This window comes from Ambystoma mexicanum, chromosome 13 (assembly GCF_040938575.1).
Source record: "Ambystoma mexicanum isolate Mex_15411 chromosome 13, UKY_AmexF1_1, whole genome shotgun sequence".
Taxonomy (NCBI): domain Eukaryota; kingdom Metazoa; phylum Chordata; class Amphibia; order Caudata; family Ambystomatidae; genus Ambystoma; species Ambystoma mexicanum.
The window spans coordinates 551596369-551608754 of record NC_090938.1 but is presented as its reverse complement, the minus strand read 5'-3'; the positions used below and the strand labels follow the sequence as shown (position 1 = coordinate 551608754).

Below are 12386 nucleotides of genomic sequence, written 5' to 3'. Positions count from 1 at the left end.
AGGGCCTGTGTTTCTTGGGTTAAGCTCACTGCGCCGGTTCAGGAGGGGGGACTAGCCTTACCAGATCTGGAACTGTATTATATGGTAGCGCAGGCTAGCTTTCTCCGTTATTGGTATGGTATGGCGGCAGAACGTTGCCATGTGGAGATAGAGAGGTCAATCGTATCACCGGCGCTGCTACGGTCGGTTATCCTGACCGCTCCGACTCACTCGCGGGTGCCGAGGAATCTGGTAGAGCTAACGTGCAGAACCTGGTCTCTCCTGGAACAGTTTGGCAATGGCGGCGTCCTTTATTCACCTGAGCTACCGGTTATATTTATTCCTGGAGTCCCCCTGACCAGCGAGGCTAGATACGTGGCGATGGTAAAGAGGCTGGGTGTAACTAAATTTGGGGATCTGTTCCCGAACAGACCGTTTATCTCACTTGATCAGCTGAGGGAGAGGGGCCCTTTCGGGTTTGGATATCTTTTTGTATTATAGGTTGCGGGTATCGCTACAGCGGCTGTTCCGTTCCTTCCCCGAGTCGCCCCCAGTAGCTGTGATGCTTGATAAAGTGGTTGGGGGAGGTATCGGACAAAGTGTCCTCTCGGGATTGTATGCGATGGCCTTGAGGAGCAGATCTGGTGCTGGGACCTCATCCCGGGAACTGTGGGAGAGGACATTGAGTAAGGAAATATCGGTAGCTACTTGGGATTATTGTTGTGGAATGAAAAGGAAAGGGGCTATTAATACAAATTTCAAACTGATCCATTTCAAGTTTCTGCATCAATGCTATTACACCCCAGCTCAGCTGAAGGAGTACTTTCCCCAGAGGTCGGGGGCTTGCATCAGGTGTGGGAGTGAAGACGCAGGGTTTCTTCATGTGGCCTGGGAATGTAGGGAGCTTGAGTACTTCTGGGGGCAGGAGTTTGTTGTGATTGGGGATATTGCGGGGCAGCGGATTATGCCGGATCCTGTAATGGCTCTACTGGGCTATACCAAGCAGATACCTAGGAGACCAGGAAGCCGATAGGCCTTCTCTTAATCCTGGCTAAACGCCGAGTGGCCATGGGGTTGGGTAAAAAGCGGAGCCAGACAATTGCCCATTGGTCTGCAGATATTTTATATTGTAATGATATGGAGACTAAGTGGGGTGCAATGAAGGGGTCGAGCTGGGGGGATAGGCAGATGTGGGATGCTTACACGATATATCTTCTCCAACAGTCCACTGATGGGGGTTTGGACCCTCTATTATCACAGAACGGTCTGCCCAGCCGGTCCGGTGAGGAGGAATCCGTTTGTTGATTACTGGTGGCTACTCCACGGGAGGCCCATGGTAAGCAGTAAAGGGATATTGTGGCTAACGGCTGCAGAAAAGACTGGGTGGAGACTGTACTGAGCTCGGTGGCCCTCGGGAGGGTTGCCTGTGGATAGTGGATCTATCCCACACATTTTGTGTTTCCCACCTTTGAGGAGTGATTTGTTAAGAAAAGACTGTACACCTTCATAAATGTACTGGGGGGGGGGGGTGGTGGGAGGTTTTGGTGGTTGTTTCCATTGTTTGTAAAACACTAATAAAGAAAGTTAAAAAAAAAAAAGATCTGCACTGACATGTTCAACAGGTGGGGTTCGAACGCTCGAAGCACTCTGAAGACCGCCAGAAGTTTTAGCAGATTGATGTGATTCTTGGCCACTGTGTGAGACCAGAGACCCTGAGCTGTGTGGTGAAGGAGGTGTGCTCCCCATCCCAACAGGGACGTGTCCGTAGTGACTACCGCCGGTATCTCTGGATCGTAAAAGGGTTTCCCCTTTGACAGGTTCTCTCTTGTCCACCACCGAAGACTTTGTACCAGTGTTGGCGAAACGATCTCTAGATCGTCCCACTGACCACTTGCCGGAGACCACTGTTTCGCCAACCATTCCTGCATGGGTCACATGAGCAGGCGCGCGTGGGGAACCAGGTAAATACATGACGACATCATGCCTAGCAAACATCGCTTTGCGCACCCTTATGTGGCGACCGGACTGATATTGACGAAATTGCAGTAGTAGATTCCGAATTCTTTCTTCTGATGGAAAGGCCAAACCCTCTTGAGTGTTTAGGATAGCTCCTAGGAACTGTTTGGAGGTGCTTGGCACCAGGCTTGATTTTTTCTCGTTGATTGAGAAACCCCATACGAAGAGGAAGTCGATCGTTCTTTGGATGTTGGATCTGCAAATTACTGGGGTCCCCCGTGATGAGCCAGTCGTCCAGGTAAGGGTACACTGGGATTGCCTCCCTGTGTAGGTGCGCCACCGCCAGTACCTTGGTGAATACTCTTGGAGCCGAGGCTATACCGAAGGGCAGCACCTTGAACTGGTAGTGCTTAATGTCCGCCTTGAAGCGCAAGAATCTTCTGTGTGCTGGGAACATGGAAATATGAAAATAGGCATCTTTCATGTCCAATGTTGCCATGTAATCTCCTCTTTTTAGGAGGGGGATTACCTCTTGGAGTGAAGTAATGCGAAATGTTTGGGGCTTGGCATACTTTTTTGCAGGGCGTAAGTCTAATACTGGGCGCATTGTCAGATCTTTTTTTGGTACAAGGAAGTAAGTTGAATAAATACCCTTGTTTACCTGGTTGCCGGGACGAGTTCTATTGCGTGCTTTGCGAGAAGATTGACGATTTCCTCGAGGAGGATTTTTTGATGGTCCAGGGAGTGTATTTTTTGTCTTGGAGGGTGGTTGCGGGGACGCTCTAACAGTTCAATGCAGTATCCCGCGGACACTGTGGACAGCACCCATCTGTCTGAGGTGATCCCTTCCCATGCCTGGGTGAAGGTGAAAATGCGCACCCGTACTGGGGATACATGGGAAGGGACCCTGAGCGAAGTGTCACTGTTTGCTGGGAGGCATACCGCCTCTACCTGGGCTGCCTCTCCCTCTACCACGGCCCCTCTTGTTACCTCTGGCGTAACTTTGGGTAGTCTGTTGGTTGCCACCCCACGATGTACCCTACCCCTGTGAGTAATTAGAACCCCTCTGGGAATTTTGGCCGCGTAAGCGACGAAAATTATTATTCTCTTTGGTTCGTGGGTTTGTTAGTTAATTGTACCAGGGACCTTAGGGTATCATTCTTCTTTGGCAGTTTTGAGTGCCTCCTCTACCGCTTTCCCAAACAAGACATTCGGTTCCACCTGCATGTCGATAAGAGTAGCCTGGGTCTCGGGTTTGAATGCTGACTGTCTCAGCCAAGCGTGTCTCTTGATGACAGTGCTCTCTGCAATGAGCCGGCCTGCATTGTCTGCTGCATCAAAAGTCGCTTTCAGAATGCACCCGGACACCGATCTACCCTCCGACGCAATCTGGGCTAACTGGCCCTTTAGTGGTTCTGGTGTGAAGGCAATGAGGGCAGCTACTTGCTCCCATTGGTGACAATTATAACTTGCAAGCAGAGTGGTGGTATTCGCGATTCTTGCCTGGTAAGTGGAAGTGGAAGCCACATTCCTTCCTAGACCATCTATCCTCTTGCTCTCCTTGTATGGGGGAGCTTCAGATGATGCTAGAGGTGTCCCCGCTCTTTTCCTGGTGGTACAAAATACCAATGAGTCGGGCTTAAGCTGACCCCTTATGTAAAGTGGGTTGGAAGGGGCGGCCCTGAATCATTTTTCAATTCTGGGGTTGACTGCCCGGGTGAGATTAGGGGTGAGGAGGGAGGGGTCAATTCTGCATTGGATAGACTTCAGAATTGGTACGGCTTGGGCAATGGACTTCTTGTCCCCCATGATTTCCTCTGCAAAGTCCCTCTCTTCTTGAGCCCCTTGAGTGTCTATCTGAAAGTTCTCTGCAGCTTTAGCTAAGACCTCATTCATTAGTGGCTGATTATCCACAGGTGAGTCATTGACCGGTGGACCTTTGGGGATAGGTGAGTCTAGACTATAGGCCTATGGCTCATCTCCCTCCTCATCCTGGTCCTCGTCGTCTCCGTAATAATCGACCCCTGCTTGGTTGTCCAGTATTTGTATGTCTGGGTCTTCAGCATACTGATGGTAAGGTTGAATAGAGAGTGGGTCTGAAATCAGACCCTGAGCTGGAGTCTCATTCCGAGGTCTCTTACTAGGAGGCTGAGGGTATTTGGATCCTGAAGGAGTAGAGGTATCAGGGGTATTCTGATCGCTCAGAAAATAGTCAGGGTTTTCCTCATAGAAATTAGCCATAAAAGACATTCTTCTCATCACCCTGTCGTCGTCATCAGAGCTCCATTCCCTGGAACTGGGAATGAACACCTCTTGCTGAGGTTCATCGTCTATTCCTATATCCTGTGGAGTGGGAGGGACAACTTTGGGCCTAGTGATAAGAGTCTGGGGTCTTAGATTTATCTTTATCCAAAGATTTATGTTTGTCCTTCTGGACCTGGGGTACAGATGTTTTCTCTGATGACTTCTTCTGTTGTTTCTCCCCTTTACCATGAGTAGAGGCATGTTTCCCTGAGTTTTTGGCCTTCTCTGAATCTTTCAACGCCTGGCGCCGAGATTCGGGGGTGGTTTGGCTAGGTTCTGTAGCTTTAGAGGGTGTGCGTCAAGCCTCGGAGGCAGACGTGGAGAGGACTGCCGGAGCCGACTTTAAGCATGCTGCTTGGGGGTAGAGGTCGGATTCATCTTCTGATGACCATACCTCCGTAACTTTGGGAAGCGAGGCACTTTTGGCAATCGTGGACAGTTGCTGTGTGTCGTGAGGAGATGTCGACCAGAGGACACTGATTCTGTGGACCGCTCTCTTTGTGCCTCCTTCTTCCGATCACTCAACACGCGTGTCGAGTCTCGGCTGGGGTTAGTGTGTTTAGGTGCAGTAGTGTGGGTAGCGCTCATGTCACCGGGTGTAGTCCCCATAACTGCCCCACCGGACAATCCTCTGAGGCAGGGGACTCGCGCTTGGGTGTCTATCGACGCCCCTGTGCCCTCGCCATCCGAAATGGCGGCGTTGCTACCCATCACTGAAGGAACTCACCGTCTCCATGGCCTCGAGCTGCCTGGCAAGGGCCCAACGTTTAGTGGAGCAATCCTTTAGTGTTTTAGCCTTAAAGAGCTTACACACTCTGCAATTAGCTTCGGGGTGATCCCTAGGCAGACATAGATTACAGGTGTTATGCTTATCTACCCAAGGAAACTTACGGTTGCACTTGGGGCAGAATTTAAATGGATTACTCTCCATATGTTACTTTATGGCAGCGGGCGAGTATATGTAGGAAATAAACAAGTCTATGTCCACCCCCCACTCTCCCTACCTGCAGGGGCGAGGCCAGAGCCCTTCCGAGGCCCGGGCCAAGGCCAGTGGCCTTTCGAGGCCCAAAGTCTGTTGTGCAGTCTCGATGGCTGTTCGTACTTCGGGCTACCGTCGATCTTCGGAATCTCGACGTGGGATTTAAAGAACGGGGAATTTTAGATGAATTATGACAAAATGGCTGAAAGCCAGGGAACTCCGCAACTATGCTTCCGGCAAGTATGGTGGAAAAAAACAATCTGAGGTTCCTACATGCGTGAGGGATCATGGGTACAGTGGACGTCACACTAGGGATAGTATTACTGGCACGCCCTAGGTCGACGCCCATTTTCGAGTTTCGAAAAACAAACTGTAATAATCCGCAGCTTCCACTAGATGTCGGCCTATGCACAGCATGTGATCTAAGCAGATTCCACAAGCCTCAGAAATATATATATGGGGCAGTAATCACCAAGCGGTGACAACACAATTCAAAAATAAGTAAAGCTATTGAATTCATTTAAGATAATGCAGAATGTAAAACACAGGAAAAAGAACAGTTGTAGTTTGTGAAGAGATAGTGTTTAGGTTAATATTTTCCCCTGAAAAGTTCTTTAAAGTACAAATCCTACACAGATGTAATTAATCAGCAGGTATTCAGGAATGAAAGATAATGGGCCTCATTACAACCTGCCAGTCCGGGACCGTGCAAAATCCGTGATGGCGGTAAAAACGTTTCCGTGTCCGCAAGGGTGCGGAAAAACCGCCCGATTACACGCTGTCGGTCGCGCGCACCACACGGACTCGGAAACGTTGTTACCGCCGTCACGGAATACCCCACGGAAATGGAAATAACGAAGCCACAAGTGGCGCAAAACCCGTTTCCGCCTCCGCCGCCACGGACACGGAACCGGAAATACCATGATCGCCAAAACAGGAAACAGAGAGGCGGCCATCATATAAAAGCACAATCCATTGCCATCCAGAGCCAGCACAAGCACAATCCTGACTCTGAGAAGCCAAAAGGGACCACAAGCATGTCTGCCAGGATTCCTGCTCAGAGGCAGCGCAAACAGCGCTTCAGCGAGGCGGAGCTAACCGTCTTGGTGGAGCACATTGTGGACAATGCTGAGATGCTGTTCAGCGCCGACCAACGGCGTGCCACACAGCAGCGGAGGAAGGAGGTGTGGGCCGAAGCTGCACGCAAGTGCACCGCTGTGGGCGTGGCAGTGAGGAGCGTGAAGGACTGCCACAAGCGTTGGGACGACCTGAGGCTGAGGGTACGCAACCTCATTTCCACGCACCGCCAACGCAGCAGTGGGACAGGCGGAGGACCCCCTTCCCCACTGAGGCTGCAAGCATGGGAGGAGCGTTGCAGCAGCGTCCTCCACCTAGAGGGAATCCATGGGATTGGGCAGGCTGAGGCAGGAGTGAGCCCACCTGCAGATGCCGGTAAGTGCCCAAACATGAATGCCACATGTAAATATGCAGTTGTGAGTACTGGGCCAAAGGACCCATTAACAATCCCCCCCCCCCCCAGGCAGTGCATGTGTGGGCCAAAGGACCCATTAACAATCCCCCTCCAGGCAGTGCATGTGTGGGCCAAAGGACCCATTAACAATCCCCCCCCCAGGCAGTGCATGTGTGGGCCAAAGGACCCATTAACAATCCCCCCCCCCGCCAGGCAGTGCATGTGTGGGCCAAAGGACCCATAAACAATCCCCCCCCCCAGGCAGTGCATGTGTGGGCCAAAGGACCCATTAACAATCCCCCCCCCAGGCAGTGCATGTGTGGGCCAAAGGACCCATTAACAATCCCCCCCCAGGCAGTGCATGTGTGGGCCAAAGGACCCATTAACAATCCCCCCCCAGGCAGTGCATGTGTGGGCCAAAGGACCCATTAACAACCCCCCCCCCAGGCAGTGCATGCGTGGGCCAAAGGACCCATTAACAATCCCCCCCCCCAGGCAGTGCATGTGTGGGCCAAAGGACCCATTATGATCCGTATGGCAACCAATATCACTGAATGCAGACACCAGCAATCAGATGCATGTGACTAACACTATTCAATGTACAATCTTAATGACGCATGTGATGCACCCATCTGCCACCACAACAACACTAATTGCATGCCCTTTGTGTCCCCACAGCCGTTTCAAGTGACAGTGATACTGCACAACAGGCCAGCCAATCAGCATCGGCAAGTACACTAGCCACCGCCACCACACAGGAGGATGCTGCCGGCAGTTCTGCACCTCTGGCCACATTACCAGCCACTACAGATGTGCAGCACACCACCACCAACATCCCCACCATCTCCACACTGGCTGAGTCCAGACAGGTGCCACATGTTAGGGAGAATTCTCTGTTTAGGCTGAATTTCCCTACCTAGTGAGTCCCACAGCGGCTTTGCTGGATTTCTGGGGTTTCTTTTTTTCTCCTGCCAAGAGTGAGACTCTTTTTTTACCCTCACTCTTGGACATGTTGAAGTGTGTTTTCTTGGTTAAACCTTGTGTTGAATGGGCTATGGGGTCTTTTACTCCATAGGGCCTCATGTATTTTTGTGATGTGGGTTACACAGCACCCTCTGTGCCGTGACCCAGGGGTGTCCTAGGGACTCCCCAACATAGACTCCATACCCTGGGACTGACTACTGTCTCCCAGGGCATGTAAAGTCACCAAAGACTTTGCTAGTCTTGAATCCTGAACAGAACCAGTACAAACCATCATATTGTGGACGTACTGGCTGGGGCAATTCGATTGCCCCAGGGTCTGTTAGTCGAGGGGGCACGTCTCCGTCCCCCCTGATCGAGTTTTGGCTGGTGGCAGTGGAAACTACTTTTTATATTCGACCGCGAATATTTCCCTATGGGATTTCCCATTGTTTTAGGCTAACACATTTAATTATTTATTTACGGTAGCCTTAAACATACCGCCGGTTTATATATTTATTATTATAACTCCGGTTGGGACTTTTTGCCAAAACTTGATTCTAAAATGGCGTTGGCGTTCGCCTCTGTAACTCTGACCCAAAGTGGAGCCCTTTGTTCCACTTTTGGCGGGCTTCTCCACAGAAGCCCTCCAAAGTGGTGCCACTCTGTCTGGGGTACTTAGGAGGGGTGGAGGGGGATTTAGGCACCCTGGACTGAGTTACCTTGGTAACTCAAGTCGCACTCCGTCCTGATTGGCCCAAGTGGTGAGCCGGCCGGCTCACCACTTAGCATGTTTGAGTGACAGCTAGGCTGGGTGAATGGGGGTTTGCTGCATAAAAGCAGGGCTTTGGGGACTGGAACTTCAGAAGTCGCCACAGGACCAAGAATCCGACGAGGGAAGAGCCGAGCCGACCTGCTTCAACGACACCACCCGGTGGAGCCCTGCTGAACCGTCTCACCACTTTTCCCGACGACCGAGGAGAACTCTTAACGGGGTGGCTCCTTCCCTTGACTGGTGGGGACAACCAGTTTTCGCCTTCTTTTCGCTTCTCGAGGTATCTCGTGGTCGCCTTGCCAGTGCCAAGCACCCCGGCAACCGGAACCCCACCACTTTTACCCCAACCACGAAAGTCGGTACAACCCTTTAACCGGAGGACTCCGCGACTGGTTTCTTCCCAGGCAGTGCAACGACCCTCTTCTTCTGCTCTTCAGCGAGAACTTCTTCTCCCCTGACCGACGTCGAGCCCTGCTGCCACTGCCTGGAACAACTGCCACCGCTGGAGGATCCTTTCCGCTTAAGGTACCGTGTTCCGCCTGGCTTCCCTTGCTACCGACTGTACGGGGTAGATTTAGCCCCCGGCTTTCGACCCTGGGAGTGCCTGGGACACCCTGGCTAAACTTTCTAAGCCACTCTAACCTCTCTCTAACTCTTTGCAAGACTTTGAATCCCTAATAACAGTGTGATCTTGGGCACATTTTCGCTCCGGCTACTCTAAGAGTGGGCCCTGCCTAGTGACTTTTGCTCACCTGTGACTTGTGTTTCTTTGAGCCTATTGCAAGTGTTCTGGACCTTAGAGTGGTGTGTTTAACCCGTTTCTGTTTCTTTTTCCATCCCTTCCTTAAACCTACTAGAGTGTCATCTAACGTTAAGCGCTCACCTCTGTTTTAATTATGTGGTGTTAACTTAGAGTTGTCTAGATAGGAGTAAGGGTTGAAACTGCTTTCATTATAACTGTGTTTTAAGTGTTTTTTACTATACTTTGCTAGAGTGTTTTCAACTTATGTGTTCTTAAAAATAAATAACTATATACTTTTGAAACCAAGCTCTGGTCCGTGTTTGCTTGTGCTATTGTGTCTGAGTACATTTTGTGTATACTTTGCATACTGTCTAACTCTTCTTGAGGGAAGTCTGACTGCTCAGCCACAGCTACCAGGTAAATCTGGGTGGTGCAGACTGCTACCAAGTGGGTTTACTGCTATACCTGTAGTCTTAAATCTTTTGCAGTGTTCCCCAAGGGAACTGCACAGGTTTCTGCCTAACACTGGTGTACAGCAATCCTCTAACATGTCAGTTATAGAAAGCTATAGTCAAGAGTCCCTTGCAGCCAAAACTGCTGATTGTTTGAGAGTGCTCTGTAAACATAAGGATCTCCTGACTAAGGGCAAGAAAATGGAGCTGATTGAAAGATTGTTGGCTAACCAAAGTCTGGGTGATGGTTCAGAGGAACCTACCACTCCAGCAACTGTAGATGACAGTATTGAAGTTAACATGGAGCAAAATGTTGATGATTCTGAGGAAGAGTCAGAAGAGGAGGGTGAGGCTGTTGTAACTGTCCCCCCTAGGCCTCTGCCTGCTCTACCTGCTGTACCTACTGGACCTTTACCAGGTCCCACATTTAGTCCTCAGTACTTTGAACTGGAGAAAATGAAGCTAGAATTGGAGTATAAGAAACTTAATGCTCAAACTGACAAAAAACTAAGGCTAAGGGAAATGGAGCTCAAGTATGACTTAGAAATGAAGAAATTATCTGTTGAGAATGTTTCTCTCTCTGGCTCCTCTAGAAGTTCCAGTCCTAAAAGACCCCGGATGCCTAAAGAATTGATTGGTATGTATGAGCCTAAGTTGGATGTGTTGGATTGGTTGTCTCTGTTTGAATATAATCATGGGCTCCAGAACATCACAGGAAATGACTTACTCACCTGGTTGTTCTCTAGGCTTCCCCCTGTTGCAACTGATGTGGTAATGGAGATGGGGGAGGAGGATAGGAAGGACTATGAATGTGTGAAACTAGCTTTGATAGCTAGGTTTGGGAAGACCCCTTCCCAGTATCTTAAGAGGTTTAGGAGCCTCAAAAAGCATGATGGTACCCCTTGGGCTACCTGGGTGAGTGAATGTTTGAAAAACTTAGAGGGATGGATTAAGGGTTACAAGGTGAACACTTATGAGGGGATGAGAAATCTCTTTATGTTGGAGTCAATTTATGATGCCTGCTCTCCTGAGCTCAGACAGCACTTGGCTGATTCACAGGAATTAGATCCTAGGAAACTAGCTAAGGCTGCTGACTTGTGGGTTGCCAACAGGGCCACTCACAAGGATTCTGGGGTAACTCAGAGGAAGGAAGGGGAGAAACAGCCTAAAAAGGACTCCAAAGAGAATTCTAATACCTCCCATACCCAAGAGGGCCACAAACAACCAAATAACCAGGGTAAGCCCCAGGGTAAACCGAATCAGGCTAGTGTACCTTCTGGCCACAAGCCAGAAGGAGGTCAGAGCAAGCCACCCTTCCAGAGAGCATTTGGACAATGCTATGTCTGTCAGGGTACTGACCATATCAAAGGAGATCCCAAGTGCAAGGGTAAACCTGCAGGGATCAGCACAGTCTCCTTAGCCTTCACTCCTGAGGATGAAGTACAGATGGCTAGTGCCCACTTTGAACTCTTTGCTGAAGAACCCTTGGGTCTTCAAGCAACTGTAAACTTAGAGCCTATGGGTCTGGTTAGTCCCCAGAATAGGGTTGTGTATAACTCCCTACCTGTTAACTCTAAGGTGTATTATGTGGACAGTGTTCTTGTCAATGGCCAGGATACTCCTGCCAGGAGAGACACTGGGGCCAGCAGAACAGTAGTGGATGAAAGCTTCTTTCAACCTGAGGATGTGGCCAAAGCACCCAAAGGTCCCACTAAGATGTCTGGAGGCCCTGTCCAAATGGTTCCTATTCTACCAGCCCTCATTCAGTGTAACAACATGACAGTGAGGATCCCTGTCAGTGTTCAGACTGAGGTACCTGGGAAGGTCCTGTTGGGGAATGACCTAAGAACTCTAGGAGTAGTGTCACATACCCCCAGGCCTCCCAGTATGGAGAAGCAGAACTTAACCAAATTGGCTAGACAGGCTACCTTGAAGGACCCTTCTAAGCCTGTGGGACCCTCTACTGAGAACCCCACTACAAGCCCTGGTGTTAGTAAGTTGACCTCTAACCCAGGCACATTTCAGGATAGTATGCTAGGAACATGGGCGGCCCAACCAAGCTCCATCATTGTTCCCCTAGTCTCAGAGTCTCTGACTCCCCCTACTTCTGAGGAAGAGGTGGATAGACCAACTAGGCCCCTATCTGAACCTGAGAGAACTGGTAATTCTCAGTGCTGGTGGAAAACCAGAAAAGAAAAGTCTAAGGCCAAAAACCTTCAGACTGTTGGACCTTCTACTGAAGACCCCAACTCAAAACCTAATATTAGGGGGGAAACTCCTAAAATAGGTAAGGGTAGATCTAAGAGGAAGGGGAAGCCGGTACATTGCCTAACCCCAACCCCTCCAACCAAGAGGCCTAAGACCCAACCTGCTCCCACAAGAGAGGTGGTGAGGAACCTTGGAGGCCCCTCTAGATCTAAGGGAATCCTTTATAAGGACCCCTTGAAAAAGCCTAACATAGGTTCAGAAGTTGTACCAACTTCTGAGGGACTGGTCAACCAGATCCCCTATAACAAAAAGACTGATGTTCCTCAAAGGGTCTGTAGGTCCGTTAGCTTGCAAAAGAAAACCTTTGAGTTCTCCATTGAACATAGGTCAAGGTGTCACCATCAAAATGCTGATGGACTCTCTAGGATGTATATCATCGACTAGAGGTATGAGGTTCATCCAGGAGTGGATTAAATCCTCCTGTCCCTTAGTCTGGGGGGGGGCGAGTGTTAGGGAGAATTCTCTGTTTAGGCTGAATTTCCCCTACCTAGTGAGTCCCC

At 50.1% G+C, this 12386-nt stretch overlaps 1 protein-coding gene across 10 annotated transcripts in view; it reads right to left on the bottom strand.

Moving 5' to 3' along the window:
* The window catches only part of HDAC5 (histone deacetylase 5), a 2156790-nt gene that overhangs the window by 917142 nt on the left and 1227262 nt on the right, over positions 1-12386 (bottom strand). The window lies entirely within an intron of this gene.